Below are 19,549 nucleotides of genomic sequence, written 5' to 3'. Positions count from 1 at the left end.
CATGGAGGTAAGGTGTTTGCCTTTCATGTAGAAGGTCATTGGTTTGAATCCTGGCATCCCATTTGTCCCCCAAGCCTGCCAGGAGCGATTTCTGAGCATAAAGCCAGGAGTAACCCGAGCGCTACCAGGTGTGACCCCCAAAAAACAAACAAATGAACAAAAATTCACTGATGATTTTTTTCTATTTCTACATAAAGAACCTAAAGAAAGTACATCTATCAGGTTCTTCAGATTTTGATCTTTTCTAAATTTTGAAATCTCAAAAGGTTTCTTTTAGATATTTGACTACTTATCAATCCTTGAAGAATTCTTAAATTTTTTCCTGCAAGAAAACAGTTGTGTTCTCTCCTCTCCATTCCTTGCAGATCCCCTAACATTCATCCAGTTCCACTTCTCCGCACTCTGAGCACCATTTGGAAGTGTTTCCTCTCCTGGGCTGCTTTTCTCTGTTCTCATTTTCTCTTGACCTGCATGATGCTGAGGGCACACCCAGGCGACTGGCTTCTGCTCCTAGATCACTCAGAGAGGAGGAGAGAGCCCAGGTCTCACCCAGAGCACTTCCTTTAAGTGCAGGGAGGATTCCCTTGCTGCAGCGCATGGCAAGGTGATCCTTTGAAATCCAGGTATCCAGATATCAGTTCCAAGAATGGCCCAGTGGACTTGAAGACCAGAGCTGTCAATCAGACAAGCATCTTCCTATTGGTTCTTTAACCATAGATGGGCACCCCACCCCATCTTTTAGTGGTTCCCCAAGTAAGCTTCCCTTCAGACTGCCTGGAAGCCACACACCCCCAGTTTGGCACCACTTCTGCCACCCCCCCCCAGTTTGGCACCACTTCTGCCAGGCTCAGGTGGAAATAGATCCTGAGAACAGAAAAAGGCACCAATGAAGTGGTACCCACCTTCCTGCCATGTCAACCTCTGCCGTCAGTTTTCGGCCCCTAAATTGATGACAAATGGCTTTGCTCTCTGTTTTCTCTACTAATTTTCCCTGAAAATACATTGCTTTTCCAAGAAGGAAATTGTATTTGTGTTTGCTTAGTAAATCATTACTGCACCTGTCTAAAATTCATCACACTAGATGTTTTGTTGTTGGGTCCATATCGATGTTTCAGAAATTAGGAAGTTTTATTTACCCTTTTGGGACTTTGGATCCTTTTCTATTTTGCTGTGGCTTTTCTAGAAATGACACAGACAGACTGCCACCACCTATTACTGCAGGTTGAAATACAATTTAGCAAGACTGTCTCTTCAAGTACATAAATTCAGATCTATGTGAGTTATCAGGACTTATTCTGCACAGATTTCAGCACTAATAGAAAACTACTGTATCCAATGGGTAGATCTGGCATGCTTGTAACTTTTTATTTTTTGTGTTTTTCTACACCTTGTTTATGATGTCTTTTTAGAAAATTTTATGTAATTCCAATTTATCTCTCATTTTTGTAGACCATCTATATAGCTGAAGGAAATATGTGTACACATTAGAATTATAACATATATTGGACTATCCTAAGTGTACCATGAAGTAATGCTGTACCAAATTACATGAAGGGTAGTTTCCTTGTATCTTGTGCTCAGTTCTTTCTCTATCTCTTCTTCTCAGAAAATTGCTCCTATACATCATTTCATTTATCCAATTAATGCATTAGTATTTCAATCAGTAATTCTTAAGATTAATTCTGTTGTTATAATGTTGTTGTTGTTGGTGGTGGTGGTGGTGGTGATGGTGTGTGTGTGTGTGTGTGTGTGTGTGTGTGTGTGTGTGTGTGTGTGTGTGTGTGTTATAGTTTTGGAGCCACACCTGCCATCCTGATAGCTGACTCCTGGCTTCCCGCTCAGAGATCACTTCTGAAAGGGACCATATGGGTTGAAGAGCCCATAACCAGGATGGGCATGGGCAAGGCAGAAGGCATAACCAGGATGGGCATGGGCAAGGCAGAAGGTGCCTTACACACTGGGTAATCTCTCTGGTCCCAGAATTTCTTAATTTCAGTTTTTCTTATTTTTAAATATTTCCTTCTCAGCACTCACCCTTTATTTTTTCTAAGTTATTGCCTGTAGTGTTAAATAATTAATGATGGTGCTGGATAGAGATGGATGGATGGAGAGACCTTTCTCTGCCATCCCAGGCCACGTGGCTCTGCAACCCCCTTCAGCCAGCAGGGCTGGAGGTTCATGGGAGCTGTGGGTAGAAATCTCACTCACAGTCAGGCTTCAGGAAATACCAGCTTTATTTATACCCTATCCACCACATGTGTGGCCTATATCATAACCAATTAAGCATTCAGCCATTCTTAGCTAGCCCTGCATCTTAACTCCTTTCAGCCATCTTCCCTTTGACCTCTATGCTGGCAAAAGACCAAAAGGGTCTAATCCCCTGGGTCAAAGGCCTTATATAACCTTCCAAGACCACTCCCCGGAATGGGAGGAGTCTTGCAGGTAAGGTTACCCGTAATATCCAGTTCCCAAGACCCCTCCCAGAAATGGGCGGGTCTCAGGTAGATACATCTAAGTCCAGGTGGAGTCACAATTGCCCCTCTCCAGAGGAGAGGGGCTTTTGCTAATGTGTTTCTCAGGACAGACACGGCTCCATGCATTTCCTCAGGCATCGTTTGTCTCAGGAGGTCTTTGACCTTCATTTCCTTTAGGCCGCAGGGGTCCTCAAACTTTTTAAACAGGGGGCCAGTTCACTGTCCCTCAGACCATTGGAGGGTCTGACTATAGTAAAAACACAACTTATCAACGAATTCTTATGCACACTGCATATATCTTATTTTGCAATGAAGAAACAAAACAGATACAAATACAATATGTGGCCCGTGGGCCATAGTTTGAGGACCACTGCTAGGGGCTGGTTCAGGGCTGGACTCATAGGGTGGGGCAGATGCTGTTCATGCCAGAGGCCTTGATTGGGAGTTCACTGGCAGTACACAATTCTAAGAGCACCTATTAAAGTGCTCCTAAAGATCCGGATTAGGAGTCTTCCATGAGCACCACTAGACCTGACCCCCCAAAACTCAGAAATGACAAAGTAAATGTCTGTCACATTCACTTAGTCACACAGCCACTTCTCATCTTTCCTTCTCTTTTCCACAAGAGCATATTCTCTCCTTTAATTAATGATGATGGGACTTATTAATGATTACTGATGGGGAGACAGGAAGCATCAGAGATTCTCTCCTGCTCCTCCCCAGGCGAGGTCGCCCTTGCTCCATTGCCAATCAGAATTTTCTTTGGCTTTGATTTTTTTTTTTTTTTTTTTTTTTTTTTAGCAGTTGAAATGCTCTAGGTGTGGCTCTTAGTATTTTTTATTTTGATCCAAGCTTCTTCATTTGGCTAAGTCATTTTTTGAGGAAAGGACCTGGCTACCAATGACCTCCTGGTTTCTTCTCTGTTTTCTCTCTCTCTTTTTCTGCTAATCCACAGTCTTATCTGTTTTGTTCTTTCTCCTGCACTCTTGGGGCTTTTTGCATTTCAACTTGGGGAGTATCCCTCAGTCCATTCCAGCTTATTCTTTCTTACTCTGAGCTCAAGAATGAGTCTTCACTCCTGTTACAGTACTCTGACTTTCCAGATTGTCTTTGAAGTTGTTAATACTAATTCTGTCTCTGCCTCCATGGTCTGTCTGGTGTATACACAGACTGTTTCTCTCAGCTCTCTTAATGCATAATCAGCATTAAATCCTGGTTTGATCATCAGAACATCTGTTATATCCCAACTGGCTTCTGAAATGTGCTGTCTGTCTCCAGACTATGCTTTCCTAAACATTTTAGATACTGGACAGGGTTTTTCTTCTTCTTCTTTTTCTTTTTCTTCTTCTTCTTCTTCTTCTTCTTCTTCTTCTTCTTCTTCTTCTTCTTCTTCTTCTTCTTCTTCTTCTTCTTCTTCTTCCTCCTCCTCCTCCTCCTCCTCCTCCTCCTCCTCCTCCTCCTCCTCCTCCTCCTCCTTCTTCTTCTTCTTCTTCTTCTTCTTCTTCTTTCTTCTTCATCTTGTTTTAGGGTCATACTGAGCAGTGCTCAGGTCTGACTCCTGGCTCTGAACTCAGGGATAAATCAGTCCTGGCGGGTTAGGGGGGCATAATATGGAGTGTTGGGGCTAGAACGAGGGTTAGCAGCATGCAAGGCAAGCATTCTATCAGATGCACTATAGCTCCAGTCCTGACGTGTTTTTTTTATTTATTGAATCAGAAATCTGTGTTATAGAGCCTTCATGGATCAATATGACAATAGCCCAGAATTCTTATTTTGAAAGAAAAAATATTTTGTAAAACATTATTAAATGATGCATTTCTTTGTGGAAGACCAATACTCTGGTTTACCAATATAAAAATATAGATGTAACTTAATAGTATAGTCCTCTTTATAAAAAAAAGTTACAATACCAATAGCAATCAATGTGTATCAACTTTCAGCTAACATCTTATCATTTAGAAGCAATTTTATACTTTAACATTTTGAACATAGTAACCTCATATTCATGTAATTTTCTTTCTATTGTAAAGAAATATTTTACTTTATAAAATATAAATTTAAAAAAAATTTTTTTGGTTTTTTGGGCCACACCCATTTGATGCTCAGGGTTACTCAGAAATTGCCCCTGGATTGGGGGAACCATATGGAATGCCAGGAGACCGAATCATGTTCTGTCCTAGGCTAGCGCTTGCAAGGCAGACGCCTTACATCTAGCATCATCTCTCTGGCCCCTATTTTCTATTTTTAATTTTTTTATTGGGATAACATTGGTTTCCAAGAGAGAAATATTTGAATTAAGGGCACAATGTTACAATAACACCCACCAATAGTTAAATAGCAATATTTAAGTCTATGTTTTTAAATATTTCTTATTTAATACATCTGGTGCTTGCCAACAAAATAACTTTTGCATAAAATATTGCATCTTTTTTTCTGTGCAAAATACTAATGCCACAGAAGAATATTTAAGTGATATGTAATTAATATGAATAAATAAGTACTTTATAAATACATAGCACCTTATTTCATGCTTGTGCTGTTTTACAAGATAAAAATGCGATCTTAGTTTTTTTGGTTTTTGGGCCATACCCAGTGGCCCTCAGGGGTTACTCCTGGCTATGTGGTCAGAAATTGCTCCTGGCTAGGGGGACCATGTGGGACACCAGGGATGGAACTGAGGTCAGTCCTGGATCAGCCAGCTGTGTGAAAGGCAAATGCCCTACTGCTGTGCTATCGCTCTGGCCCAACAATCTTAGTTTCAAAGAATTATTAGCTTAAAATATTGTCTGAGTTCTTAGTTTTAAGTATAAGGTAATATGAAATCTTCAAAAATCAAGTGTCCAGTTTAGCAAATCTCCTTGGATAGAGCAATTAATAATCTACTTTTCAGATTGAAAATGTTTAGAAGAAAACAAAAAAGTGGAACCAAGGGACTTTAGCTTTAAAAACTATTTTTAAAAGGTCATAAACACATAATAGTTAAGAGTCTTTAATGTGTCATTCCAAGGGACACAATTTAAAAGCAACAAGCAAAAAACTAATGGGGAAAAAATCAGATACACATGAATTAAGGATGGTATGAGTGTATTTTATAACTATGATGGAATTTTTGAGAAACAAAATCAATCTACATGCATTTTGCAGCTATTAAGCTATCCTCAAACTTGAAATATGCAAGAAAAAAACCATTTTCCCAATGAAATTAATGGGACATATTGTGACTATTTTATTTCTATCGTGTTAAATTCTTTTAAGATACTTAAGTTAGCCTCTCACTAGTTAAAATATTTTCAACACCTGAAGTAAAAATAGTTACAGATGCACATTTTTATCAATCATTATTTTCTGCACTTAATAGGATACCATGTTATTCTAATATTAACTAACACTATCTTACCATATTTTAATATAATAATACATTTAGAATCAATAAACTCGCAAATTTCAGAATTAAAATTTGTTTTGGAAAGAAATATGTTGTCATGGATTCGAGGCAAACGCCCTACCCCTGTGCCACAGCTCCGGCCCCTGTCGTCATAGATTTTTTATTTTTATCCATTTTATTTTTAAAGGGTGTGTGTCGGTGCGGAAAGAAAGCCCAGTCTGTTGTGGGAAAGCACAGCCCCAGGGAACCGGGAAGCGACACCCGGCTTGGCCTCGGGCACCTGACTGGCGACTGGAGCGCTCCAGGGGCACCGCCGAGACCCGGTGGAAGCGCGGCAAGGGCACAACGCCGGGCGAGGGGCCAGCTCGAGAAGGCCACCGCGCGAGGGACCCCGGCCTCAGCGAAGAGAGCGAGGTCGGCTGGGCTCCGCACCCCTGCGCCCACCCACGACACCCCCGGTGCGGGAGAAGCGAGGTGCCCGCTGGCAGACCAAGAAGATCGGTCCCATTCGCCCAGGAGAGCACGACACCACCAACCACATGGATCAGCTTGGGGGCCAGGAGGAATGACATCCCACGGTCCCGGGGCCTCCGGAGGGGTGGAAGAAAAAAACACGACCCCCTCCCAGGAGGGGGTAGGAGCCCCTTTCAGCCTCGAACCCGCCTCGCCACTCAGGGCCAGACCACTGGGCACCTAACAGAAACTCCCCCACGGGCTCCGTGTCCACCCCGAGTGTCAAGCGCAAGCGCTCTCGCTGTTGTCATAGATTTTTAACATTTTTGTTTTGTTACCACAGTTTCTTTTGAAGAATATTGTTAATTTATAGTCAAAGAAAAGTAGATAACAATACTACCAGACAATTATAACATGTTTATTACAGCTTAACAGCATAGAAAATAATCTATGCTGAATTTTTATACAAATCATTATTTACAACATGTTTAACAACTGCCCACTTTTTGCAGTCTTGAAAACATTTTGTACTTGAATGGGAAAATAGAGCTTGACCAAATCTTATCTTTATTCTTCATATTCATTTACATATATTATAGGCATACATATAAACACAGAATACCATAACAAGTTGGAAGTCCTAAACTTAAAAGAATTAATAATATCAAAAGGAGATACAAGATTCCAAGACAATTGAAAGTTTGTCTTCTGGTGATTTCTTGAAGTATGTGATTTTAATGAAAATTTCTTGCTGAATCTTTATTATATCCAATTCAACTCAAGAACAGTGAGAAAATCCACCAATATAACACATAGTAAATGGTTGATAAACTCAGTAAGTATATTAATTCTATTTGTAAAGTGAGAAGTTTAAAGTCCTATGTGGATTTCATTTTTAGATTATAATGACAAAGAGTAAAATTATAAAACTGTAAATTCAACAGTCAACAAGATATAAGCTAATATGAAAAGTTTAAAAAATATTCTAGGAAAAATGTCTCTTTCTATTCCAAAATTTGATTGGATTTATTCAAAATAAGGCAAATTATTATATATATTTGGATTTTATCACTGATTATACAACCTAAAAACTGAGTGTTGGTGGTTGTTTTGTACCACAGTTTCTTTAGCCACTCATCTGTTGTCAGGTATCTGGGTTGTTTCCAGATTCTGGCTATTGTAAACAGAGCTGCAATGAACATAAGTGTGCAGAAGGCATTTTGTATAGTGTTTTTGTGTTCCTAGGGTATATCCCTAGGAGCGGTATAGCTGGATCATATGGGAGCTCAATGTCCAGTTTTTTGAGGGCTCTCCATATTGTTTTCCATAGAGGCTGGACTAGATGGCATTCCTATCAGCAGTGAATGAGAGTTCCTTTCTCTCCACATCCCTCCAGCACTGATTGCTCTTGTTCTTTGTGATGTGTATCAGTCTTTGGAGTGAGATGGAACATCATTGTTGTTTTGATTTGTATCTCCCTGATGATTAGTGATGTGAAGCATTTTTTATGTGTCTTCTGGTTATTTGTATTTCTTCTTTGAAGAAGTGTCTTAATTTTTCTCCCCACTTTTTGATGGGGAGATTTTCTTTTTCTTGTTAAATTCTGTCAGTACCTTGTATATCTTAGATATTAACCACTTATTTGGTGGGTAGTGGGTGAATAGTTTCTCCTAGTCACACAAAAGATTTTTCTGACATCTAGAGTCACACCCGGTTGTGCTCAGGGCTTATTCCCTGTTTCGTGGGTACTCATGAATGAATCTTGCAGAGCCCAGGAGAGCCCTGTTTGGTGCTGGGGATGGAATCTGCGTTGGCTGCATGCAAGGAAAGTGTCCTCCCCACTGTGCTATCTCTCTATCCTCCATTCAAATTATTATTTAATGTCACAGAGATAAAAAAAAACTATGAAATAATGCCAGAAAAAGAACAGACCTACTAGATAATTATCATGAGTTTAGGTATATGTGGATAAGTCATTAATTTCCTGATGACTCCTAAAGTTTTGGAAATCACAGTTCATGTAAATCCAGTATCTTTAAATGCAAATAATAAATAAAAATAAATGCTTTGATTCTTGTATCCTTATCTAAGTACAGATTTAGTATTATTCCATTTTAGTATTTTATTACTAAAATATGAAACTCATGCAAATTATATATTTATTATATATATTTATGTCATGTTTATTATATATTTATGTTCTAAAGGAATGGCCTTGAGATTAATTTTTATCAACTGAGAACTTGAGTAATTAGAAATTAGATCTAGAAAATTAACTGTGCCCTGTTCATAAATTCCTTTCCTTATGTCCCATTTCTTTGAATTTTCAAAGGGAATCTGTATTTGATTGCTAACAGCATAGCATCATTTTATGTTTTATAACTTTTATCTAGAGAACCTAAAGCCTGTTGTCTCACATAATTGGACCATATACTATTTGTGACATTATACATGCAGTATGGAATTGCAGCTTATTCTTACTGATATGGAAATATGAAAATATACCACAGTTTGGGTATCTAGCCTTATTTGGGAGATAATAATCATCTCTGTTTAGGACTATTCACATAGTGGTGTCAGAGACATTCTGAATCTGTCTTATATAACCTCTCTTTACCTGTGTCCTCATCTATTAAAAGAGCATGATGCTTGCTCAACTGGGCTCTTGCACAGACATTTCTGAAATATTTGCATGCATGCACCTATGTGGTTATTGGATATATAGATATATTTCTGTGCTTATAAATGTTACATAGAATATGTTCATCTCGATTTTATCTCTGAATCCAGGATTCAAAATGTGTTCACTTTAATTTTTCTGAATGAATAAATAAATGAATGAGACCCATTTATTACATCTCCACCATGCAGCAACTCCAGCGGCCCTTAACAGGAATTCAGCACACAGCTCCACATGAGTGCTATCCATGTCCAAAGCTGCTCTGATTGTCATTGCTTCAATACAGGGCAAGAGAATTCTGGAAGTCACTGACCAGATGTGCTGCAAATGTTTCAAAAGGCAGTAGTGGAGTGTCCAGAATGAGGCCATAAAAGCTCCATATGTGAGTCCCGCAGAGCTTGATAAATGCTTTGAACAAATTGCTAGTTTGGGATTAGCCCAAGTGTTTCTCAGCATCAGTGACCTGTGGATTGGGTTTATGATGATATATATATTTGCTTTTTGGGTGATGATCAGGGGTTACTCCTGGCTATGTGCTCAGAAATCATCCCTGGCTTAGGGGACCATATGGAATGCTGGGGCCCTCCCTAGGTTAGCGCACGCAAGGCAAACACTCAACTGCCTGCACCACCATTCTGGCTCCATAGGATGATAAATTCTTAAGGAACAAGGGTCGCTTTCAGCATCTCTCAGAATCATGGGCAAGTGGAGGCTGATTTATCCTTAAAAAATTGTGTTTCCTGGCAAAAGCTGGCTCCCTGTGTGTGACACCAGGGGGGGAAAATCCGCGAAAGTACACCGGTCCAGTGGGGCTCAGCTGTGAAAGACTGTGAGTGTGACCTGTCTATGTCTGTCTACTGTCCTCTTGCGTGAAACTCTTGCGAGTGGGGCAAAAAGAGCCTCCAGAAACCTCGCTCGCCCAGACGCCATTTTCAGGGAGGGACTTCAGAGCATAAAAACCGGCTAAGCTTTGCAAGAGCTGGCTCCCTGTGTGTGACACCAGGCGGGGAAAATCCGCCAAAGTACACCGGCCCAGTGGGGCTCAGCTGTGAAAAACTGTGAGTGTGACCTGTCTATGTCTGTCTACTGTCCTTTTGCGTGAAACTCTTGCGAGTGGGGCAAAAAGAGCTTCCAGAAACCTCGCTCGCCCAGACGCCATTTTCAGGGAGGGACTTCAGAGCATAAAAACCGGCTAACCTTTGCAAAAGCTGGCTCCCTGTGTGTGACACCAGGCGGGGAAAATCCGCAAAAGTACACCGGCCCAGTGGGGCTCAGCTGTGAAAGACTGTGAGTGTGAACTGTCTATGTCTGTCTACTGTCCTCTTGCGTGAAACTCTTGCGAGTGGGGCAAAAAGAGCCTCCAGAAACCTCGCTCACCCAGATGCCATTTTCAGGGAGGGACTTCAGAGCATAAAAACCGGCTAAGCTTTGCAAGAGCTGGCTCCCTGTGTGTGACACCAGGCGGGGAAAATCCGCCAAAGTACACCGGCCCAGTGGGGCTCAGCTGTGAAAGACTGTGAGTGTGACCTGTCTATGTCTGTCTACTGTCCTCTTGCGTGAAACTCTTGCGAGTGGGGCAAAAAGAGCCTCCAGAAACCTCGCTCACCCAGACGCCATTTTCAGGGAGGGACTTCAGAGCATAAAAACCGGCTAAGATTTGCAAGAGCTGGCTCCCTGTGTGTGACACCAGGCGGGGAAAATCCGCGAAAGTACACCGGCCCAGTGGGGCTCAACTGTGAAAGACTGTGAGTGTGACCTGTCTATGTCTGTCTACTGTCCTTTTGCATGAAACTCTTGCGAGTGGGGCAAAAAGAGCCTCCAGAAACCTCGCTCGCCCAGACGCCATTTTCAGGGAGGGACTTCAGAGCATAAAAACCGGCTAAGCTTTGCAAGAGCTGGCTCCCTGTGTGTGACACCAGGCGGGGAAAATCCGCCAAAGTACACTGGCCCAGTGGAGCTCAGCTGTGAAAGACTGTGAGTGTGACCTGTCTATGTCTGTCTACTGTCCTCTTGCATGAAACTCTTGCGAGTGGGGCAAAAAGAGCCTCCAGAAACCTCGCTCGCCCAGACGCCATTTTCAGGGAGGGACTTCAGAGCATAAAAACCGGCTAACCTTTGCAAAAGCTGGCTCCCTGTGTGTGACACCAGGCGGGGAAAATCCGCCAAAGTACACCGGCCCAGTGGGGCTCAGCTGTGAAAGACTGTGAGTGTGACCTGTCTATGTCTGTCTACTGTCCTCTTGCGTGAAACTCTTGCGAGTGGGGCAAAAAGAGCCTCCAGAAACCTCGCTCGCCCAGACGCCATTTTCAGGGAGGGACTTCAGAGCATAAAAACCGGCTAAGCTTTGCAAGAGCTGGCTCCCTGTGTGTGACACCAGGCGGGGAAAATCCGCCAAAGTACACCGGCCCAGTGGGGCTCAGCTGTGAAAGACTGTGAGTGTGACCTGTCTATGTCTGTCTACTGTCCTCTTGCGTGAAACTCTTGCGAGTGGGGCAAAAAGAGCCTCCAGAAACCTCGCTCGCCCAGACGCCATTTTCAGGGAGGGACTTCAGAGCATAAAAACCGGCTAACCTTTGCAAAAGCTGGCTCCCTGTGTGTGACACCAGGCGGGGAAAATCCGCGTAAGTACACCGGCCCAGTGGGGCTCAGCTGTGAAAGACTGTGAGTGTGACCTGTCTATGTCTGTCTACTGTCCTCTTGCGTGAAACTCTTGCGAGTGGGGCAAAAAGAGCCTCCAGAAACCTCGCTCGCCCAGATGCCATTTTCAGGGAGGGACTTCAGAGCATAAAAACCGGCTAAGCTTTGCAAGAGCTGGCTCCCTGTGTGTGACACCAGGCGGGGAAAATCCGCCAAAGTACACCGGCCCAGTGGGGCTCAGCTGTGAAAGACTGTGAGTGTGACCTGTCTATGTCTGTCTACTGTCCTCTTGCGTGAAACTCTTGCGAGTGGGGCAAAAAGAGCTTCCAGAAACCTCGCTCGCCCAGACGCCATTTTCAGGGAGGGACTTCAGAGCATAAAAACCGGCTAAGCTTTGCAAGAGCTGGCTCCCTGTGTGTGACACCAGGCGGGGAAAATCCGCCAAAGTACACCGGCCCAGTGGGGCTCAGCTGTGAAAGACTGTGAGTGTGACCTGTCTATGTCTGTCTACTGTCCTCTTGCGTGAAACTCTTGCGAGTGGGGCAAAAAGAGCCTCCAAAAACCTCGCTCGCCCAGACGCCATTTTCAGGGAGGGACTTCAGAGCATAAAAACCGGCTAAGCTTTGCAAGAGCTGGCTCCCTGTGTGTGACACCAGGCGGGGAAAATCCGCCAAAGTACACCGGCCCAGTGGGGCTCAGCTGTGAAAGACTGTGAGTGTGACCTGTCTATGTCTGTCTACTGTCCTCTTGCGTGAAACTCTTGCGAGTGGGGCAAAAAGAGCCTCCAGAAACCTCGCTCGCCCAGACGCCATTTTCAGGGAGGGACTTCAGAGCATAAAAACCGGCTAAGCTTTGCAAGAGCTGGCTCCCTGTGTGTGACACCAGGCGGGGAAAATCCGCCAAAGTACACCGGCCCAGTGGGGCTCAGCTGTGAAAGACTGTGAGTGTGACCTGTCTATGTCTGTCTACTGTCCTCTTGCGTGAAACTCTTGCGAGTGGGGCAAAAAGAGCCTCCAGAAACCTCGCTCACCCAGACGCCATTTTCAGGGAGGGACTTCAGAGCATAAAAACCGGCTAAGATTTGCAAGAGCTGGCTCCCTGTGTGTGACACCAGGCGGGGAAAATCCGCGAAAGTACACCGGCCCAGTGGGGCTCAACTGTGAAAGACTGTGAGTGTGACCTGTCTATGTCTGTCTACTGTCCTTTTGCATGAAACTCTTGCGAGTGCGGCAAAAAGAGCCTCCAGAAACCTCGCTCGCCCAGACGCCATTTTCAGGGAGGGACTTCAGAGCATAAAAACCGGCTAAGCTTTGCAAGAGCTGGCTCCCTGTGTGTGACACCAGGCGGGGAAAATCCGCCAAAGTACACCGGCCCAGTGGGGCTCAGCTGTGAAAGACTGTGAGTGTGACCTGTCTATGTCTGTCTACTGTCCTCTTGCGTGAAACTCTTGCGAGTGGGGCAAAAAGAGCCTCCAGAAACCTCGCTCGCCCAGACGCCATTTTCAGGGAGGGACTTCAGAGCATAAAAACCGGCTAAGCTTTGCAAGAGCTGGCTCCCTGTGTGTGACAGCAGGCGGGGAAAATCCCCAAAAGTACAACGGCCCAGTGGGGCTCAGCTGTGAAAGACTGTGAGTGTGACCTGTCTATGTCTGTCTACTGTCCTCTTGCGTGAAACTCTTGCGAGTGGGGCAAAAAGAGCCTCCAGAAACCTCGCTCGCCCAGACGCCATTTTCAGGGAGGGACTTCAGAGCATAAAAACCGGCTAAGCTTTGCAAGAGCTGGCTCCCTGTGTGTGACACCAGGCGGGGAAAATCCGCCAAAGTACACCGGCCCAGTGGGGCTCAGCTGTGAAAGACTGTGAGTGTGACCTGTCTATGTCTGTCTACTGTCCTCTTGCGTGAAACTCTTGCGAGTGGGGCAAAAAGAGCCTCCAGAAACCTCGCTCGCCCAGACGCCATTTTCAGGGAGGGACTTCAGAGCATAAAAACCGGCTAAGCTTTGCAAGAGCTGGCTCCCTGTGTGTGACACCAGGTGGGGAAAATCCGCCAAAGTACACCGGCCCAGTGGGGCTCAGCTGTGAAAGACTGTGAGTGTGACCTGTCTATGTCTGTCTACTGTCCTCTTGCGTGAAACTCTTGCGAGTGGGGCAAAAAGAGCCTCCAGAAACCTCGCTCGCCCAGACGCCATTTTCAGGGAGGGACTTCAGAGCATAAAAACCGGCTAAGCTTTGCAAGAGCTGGCTCCCTGTGTGTGACACCAGGCGGGGAAAATCCGCCAAAGTACACCGGCCCAGTGGGGCTCAGCTGTGAAAGACTGTGAGTGTGACCTGTCTATGTCTGTCTACTGTCCTCTTGCGTGAAACTCTTGAGAGTGGGGCAAAAAGAGGCTCAGAGGAGCACAGCCGCTCCGCTTCGCTACGCGGCCGTTCACTCTTTCTAAGGAAAGAACTCCATTGCAACAAGAAGGAAAAATCACACTAAGAACGGCGCTATATCACAGAAGCAAACATTTCTCTCTGGACTGTCTTCTCTGTTGCATGCTCGGGCCTAAGATTTGACCCAGTGTGAGGCTTCATCCACGGAGGACTCCCCTCACTTAGAGGCAAGTCAGCCCATCCAGAAAGGGAGGAGCCAGAGGAGTGTGCTGCCTACATCATATAGACAATGAATACCACTACAACACGTAGAAAAACCCACAATACAAGTGTGACAATGGGGAAACAACGCAGGCCAGCATCAGACATAGAGAATGAAGATGACAATTCTGAGGACCAGATAATGACTGAACAACTAATCAACCTCTCAGATAAGGACTTTAGACTAGCAATATGGAAGGTGCTCAACAGACTCCAAGAAACCATGGATCGAGTTGAACAGAACACTAATAAGAACCAAGAAAATATGAAGGCAGAAATGACAAAACTCCAAACTGAAATAACATGTCAACTAACAGGACTGAAAAAGTCAGTAAACGAAGTGAATGACAAAATGGATAAGCTCTGGGACAGGGTATCAGAAGCTGAGAATAGACTTGGTGCTGTGGAAGATGAGATACATAACAATTCCATACAGCAGGAGAGATTGGACAAAAAACTTAAAGCAAATGAGCAGACAATGGAAAAATTAGTCAAAGAATGGGAACAGACGAAAATAGAAGTCTATGATAAGATCAACAGAAACAACTTAAGAATCATTGGAGTCCCAGAGACCCAGGAAGAAAATTTCCAGGAAGAATCAATGGTCAAGAACATCATTAAAGAGAAACTTCCAGAGCTAAAGAATATATGTGATCAAATCCTGCATGCCCGAAGAGTACCAACCAAAAGAGACCCCAGAAAAACCACCCCAAGACACATCCTAGTCACAATGACAAATCCCACAGATAGAGACAGAATTCTGAAAACAGCAAGATCAAAAGGAGAAATCATGTTCAAGCAAGCTTCCCTGAGATTTACAGCAGACCTGTCACCAGAAACGCTCAATGCCAGAAAGCAGTGGTGGGATATTGTGACAAGACTGAATGAAATGAATGCTTCACCCAGAATACTATACCCAGCAAAACTCACTTTCCGGTTTGATGGAAGAATACATGGTTTCACAGACAAAAAACAGCTCAGAAACTTCACAGACACAAAACCAGTCTTAAGAGAAAAACTGAAAGACCTAATCTAAGACAAGACTACCCAAAAGACACACCAAATTTTGAAATAAAGATGGCGTTAAATCCCAGGACAATTCTTTCTCTCAACGTCAATGGACTAAATGCACCAGTTAAGAGACACAGAGTGGCTAAATGGATCAAAAAACTCAATCCAACCTTCTGCTGCCTACAAGAAACGCACCTGAATAGTCAGAACAAACATAGACTCAAAATAAAAGGCTGGAGAAAAGTTATCCAAGCAAACAACACCCATAAAAAAGCTGGAGTGGCCATACTAATATCAGATAATGCAAACTTTATACTCAGGAAGGTTGTAAGGGACAAAGACGGACATTTTATATTAATCAAGGGGTACGTAGAGCAGGAAGAATTCACTCTCCTAAACATATATGCACCGAATGAGGGGCCAGCAAAATATTTAATACAACTGTTGACAAATCTGAAAAATAATATCAACAACAACACAATAATTGGGGGGACCTTAACACGGCTTTGTCAACACTGGATAGGTCAACCAGACTGAAACCCAACAAGAATATACTAGACCTGAGGAGAGAAATGGAAGAAAGAGGCCTAGTGGATATATATAGGACACTCCATCCCCAGAAACCTGGATACACATTCTTCTCCAATGTACATGGGACATTCTCCAGGATAGACTACATGCTGGCACATAAAACATACCTCCATAAGATCAAGAGGATAGAAATTTTGCAGACTACCTTCGCTGACCACAAGGCTCTGAAATTATTTGTGAACTCCAAAGGGACTCAGAAGAAACACTTTAACACCTGGAAGTTAAACAGCCTCATGCTCAATAACCAGTGGGTCCGAGATGAAATCAAGGAGGAAATAAAAAGGTTCCTGGAAACAAATGACAATAAAGACACAAACTCTCAGAACTTATGGGACACAGCAAAAGCAGTACTGAGAGGAAAATTTATAGCTTTGCAAGCACACATCAGGAAGGAAGAAGGAGCTTACCTGAGTAGCTTAATGACACAGCTAATAGAACTAGAAAATGCTCAACAAAAGGACCCAAGAATAGGAAGACAGAAGGAAATAACAAAGCTGAGAGCAGAAATCAACGAAGTGGAAACTCAAAAAACAATCCGAAAGATCAACGAAAGCAGAAGTTGGTTCTTTGAAAAAATAAACAAGATTGATAGACCACTGGCAAACCTAACAAAGAAAGAGAGAGAGAGAAACTTGATAACTCGTATCAGGAATGAAAAAGGAGAGATCACTACTGATATGACAGAGATTCAAAGGGTAATCAGAAACTACTTTGAAAAACTCTACGCCACTAAAAATGAGAACCTGGAAGAAATGGATAAATTCTTGGACTCTTATAATCTTCCACGGTTGAAGGAAGAGGATGTAGCATATCTAAACACCCCCATCACCATTGATGAAATTAAAACAGTAATCAAATGTCTGCCGAAAAACAAAAGCCCAGGTCCAGATGGATTCACTAATGAATTCTATCAAACTTTCCAAGAGGAACTACTGCCAATCTTGGCAAGACTCTTTCATGAAATTGAACAAGCAGAAACACTTCCAAATAGCTTTTATGAAGCCAACATCACCTTTATACCTAAACCAGACAGAGACGCTACCAAAAAAGAAAATTACAGACCAATATCACTGATGAATGCAGATGCAAAGATCCTCAACAAAATCCTGGCAAATAGGATTCAATGCCTCGTTAAGAAGATCATCCACTACGATCAAGTAGGTTTCATCCCAGGAATGCAAGGCTGGTTTAACATCCGTAAATCTATCAACATAATACACAACATCAATAACAAGAAAAATAAAAACCACATGATCATATCAATAGATGCAGAGAAAGCATTTGATAAGGTCCAACACCCATTCTTGATCAAAACTCTCAGCAAGATGGGAATGGAGGGAACCTTTCTCAATATAGTGAAGGCCATCTACCACAAGCCAGTGGCAAATATTATCCTCAATGGAGAAAAACTGAAAGCCTTCCCTCTAAATTCTGGCACAAGACAAGGCTGTCCTCTCTCACCACTCCTATTCAACATAGCACTGAAAGTACTTGCTATAGCGATTAGGCAAGAAAAGGATATCAAGGGAATCCAGATAGGAAAGGTAGAAGTCAAGCTCTCACTGTTTGCAGATGACATGATACTCTACTTAGAAAACCCTGAAGACTCTATCAAAAAGCTTCTAGAAACAATAGACTCATATAGCAAGGTGGCAGGCTACAAAATTAACACACAAAAATCAATGACCTTTCTATATACCAATAGTAATAAGGATGAAATGGACATTAAGAAAACAACCCCATTCACAATAGTACCACACAAACTCAAATATCTTGGAATCAACTTGACTAAATATGTGAAGGACCTATACAAAGAAAACTATAAAACTCTGCTCCATGAAATAAGAGAGGACACACGGAAATGGAAACACATACCCTGCTCATGGATTGGCAGGAATGACATCATCAAAATGTCAATACTCCCCAAGGCATTATACAGATTTAATGCCATCCCTCTAAAGATACCCATGACATTCTTCAAAGAAGTGGATCAGACACTTTTGAAATTCATTTGGAACAATAAACACCCTCGAATAGCTAAAGCAATCATTGGGAAAAAGAATATGGGAGGAATTACTTTTCCCAACTTTAAACTGTACTACAAAGCAACAGTTATCAAAACAGCATGGTATTGGAATAAGGATAGGTCCTCAGATCAGTGGAATAGGCTTGAATACTCAGAAAATGTTCCCCAGAGATACAACCATCTAATTTTTGATAAAGGAGCAGGAAATCCTAAATGGAGCAGGGAAAGCCTCTTCAACAAGTGGTGTTGGCACAATTGGATAGCCACTTGCAAAAAATTAAACTTAGACCCCCAGCTAACATCATGTACAAAGGTAAAATCCAAATGGATTAAAGACCTCGATATCAGCCCCAAAACCATAAGATATATAGAACAGCACATAGGCAAAACACTACAGGACATTACAGGCATCTTCAAGGAGGAAACTGCACTCTCCAAGCAAGTGAAAGCAGAGATTAACAGATGGGAATATATTAAGCTGAGAAGCTTCTGCACCTCAAAGGAAATAGTGCCCAGGATACAAGAGCCACCCACTGAGTGGGAGAAACTATTCACCCAATACCCATCAGATAAGGGGCTAATCTCCAAAATATACAAGGCACTGACAGAACTTTACAAGAAAAAAACATCTAACCCCATCAAAAAATGGGGAGAAGAAATGAACAGACACTTTGACAAAGAAGAAATACGCATGGCCAAAAGACACATGAAAAAATGTTCCACATCACTAATCATCAGGGAGATGCAAATCAAAACAATGATGAGATACCACCTCACACCCCAGAGAATGGCACACATCACAAAGAATGAGAATAAACAGTGTTGGCGGGGATGTGGAGAGAAAGGAACTCTTATCCACTGCTGGTGGGAATGCTGTCTAGTTCAACCTTTATGGAAAGCGATATGGAGATTCCTTCAAAAACTGGAAATCGAGCTCCCATACGATCCAGCTATACCACTCCTAGGAATATACCCTAGGAACACAAAAATACAATACAAAAACCCCTTCCTTACACCTATATTCATTGCAGCTCTATTTACCATAGCAAGACTCTGGAAACAACCAAGATGCCCTTCAACAGACGAATGGCTAAAGAAACTGTGGTACATATACACAATGGAATATTATGCAGCTGTCAGGAGAGATGAAGTCATGAAATTTTCCTATACATGGATGTACATGGAATCTATTATGCTGAGTGAAATAAGTCAGAGAGAGAGAGAAAAATGCAGAATGGTCTCACTCATCTATGGGTTTTAAGAAAAATGAAAGACACCCTTGTAATAATAATTTTCAGACACAAAAGAGAAAAGAGCTGGAAGTTCCAGCTCACCTCAGGAAGCTCACCACAAAGAGTGATGAGTTTAGTTAGAGAAATAACTACATTTTGAACTGTCCTAATATTGAGAATGTATGAGGGAAATGTAGAGCCTGTTTAGGGTACAGGCGGGGGTTGGGTGGGGAGGAGGGAGATTTGGGACTTGGGTGATGGGAATGTTGCACTGGTGATGGGTGGTGTTCCTTTTATGACTGAAACCCAAACACAATCATGTATGTAATCAAGGTGTTTAAATAAAAAAAAATTAAAAAAAATTGTGTTTCCTTTCTATAATATCATCAGGATATTTCTTTTCTTTCCTGATAGTTGAATACACTT

The 19,549-nt window shown here is 42.7% G+C and overlaps 1 protein-coding gene across 1 annotated transcript in view; it reads right to left on the bottom strand.

Annotated features, from left to right (window-relative positions):
- AGPAT5 (1-acylglycerol-3-phosphate O-acyltransferase 5) overlaps positions 1-6,255 on the bottom strand; it is a 660,206-nt gene extending 653,951 nt beyond the window's left edge. Inside the window, exon 1 of the mRNA XM_049790613.1 lies at positions 6,250-6,255. The gene's annotated coding sequence lies outside the window, so the exon portion shown is untranslated. The remainder of the gene's footprint in view (positions 1-6,249) is intronic.
- Positions 6,256-19,549: the final 13,294 nt, after the last annotated feature.

Source organism: Suncus etruscus, chromosome 17 (genome assembly GCF_024139225.1).
Source record: "Suncus etruscus isolate mSunEtr1 chromosome 17, mSunEtr1.pri.cur, whole genome shotgun sequence".
NCBI lineage: Eukaryota > Metazoa > Chordata > Mammalia > Eulipotyphla > Soricidae > Suncus > Suncus etruscus.
Note: the sequence above shows the minus strand (reverse complement) of the source record. Positions and strands in the feature narration are given on the sequence as shown.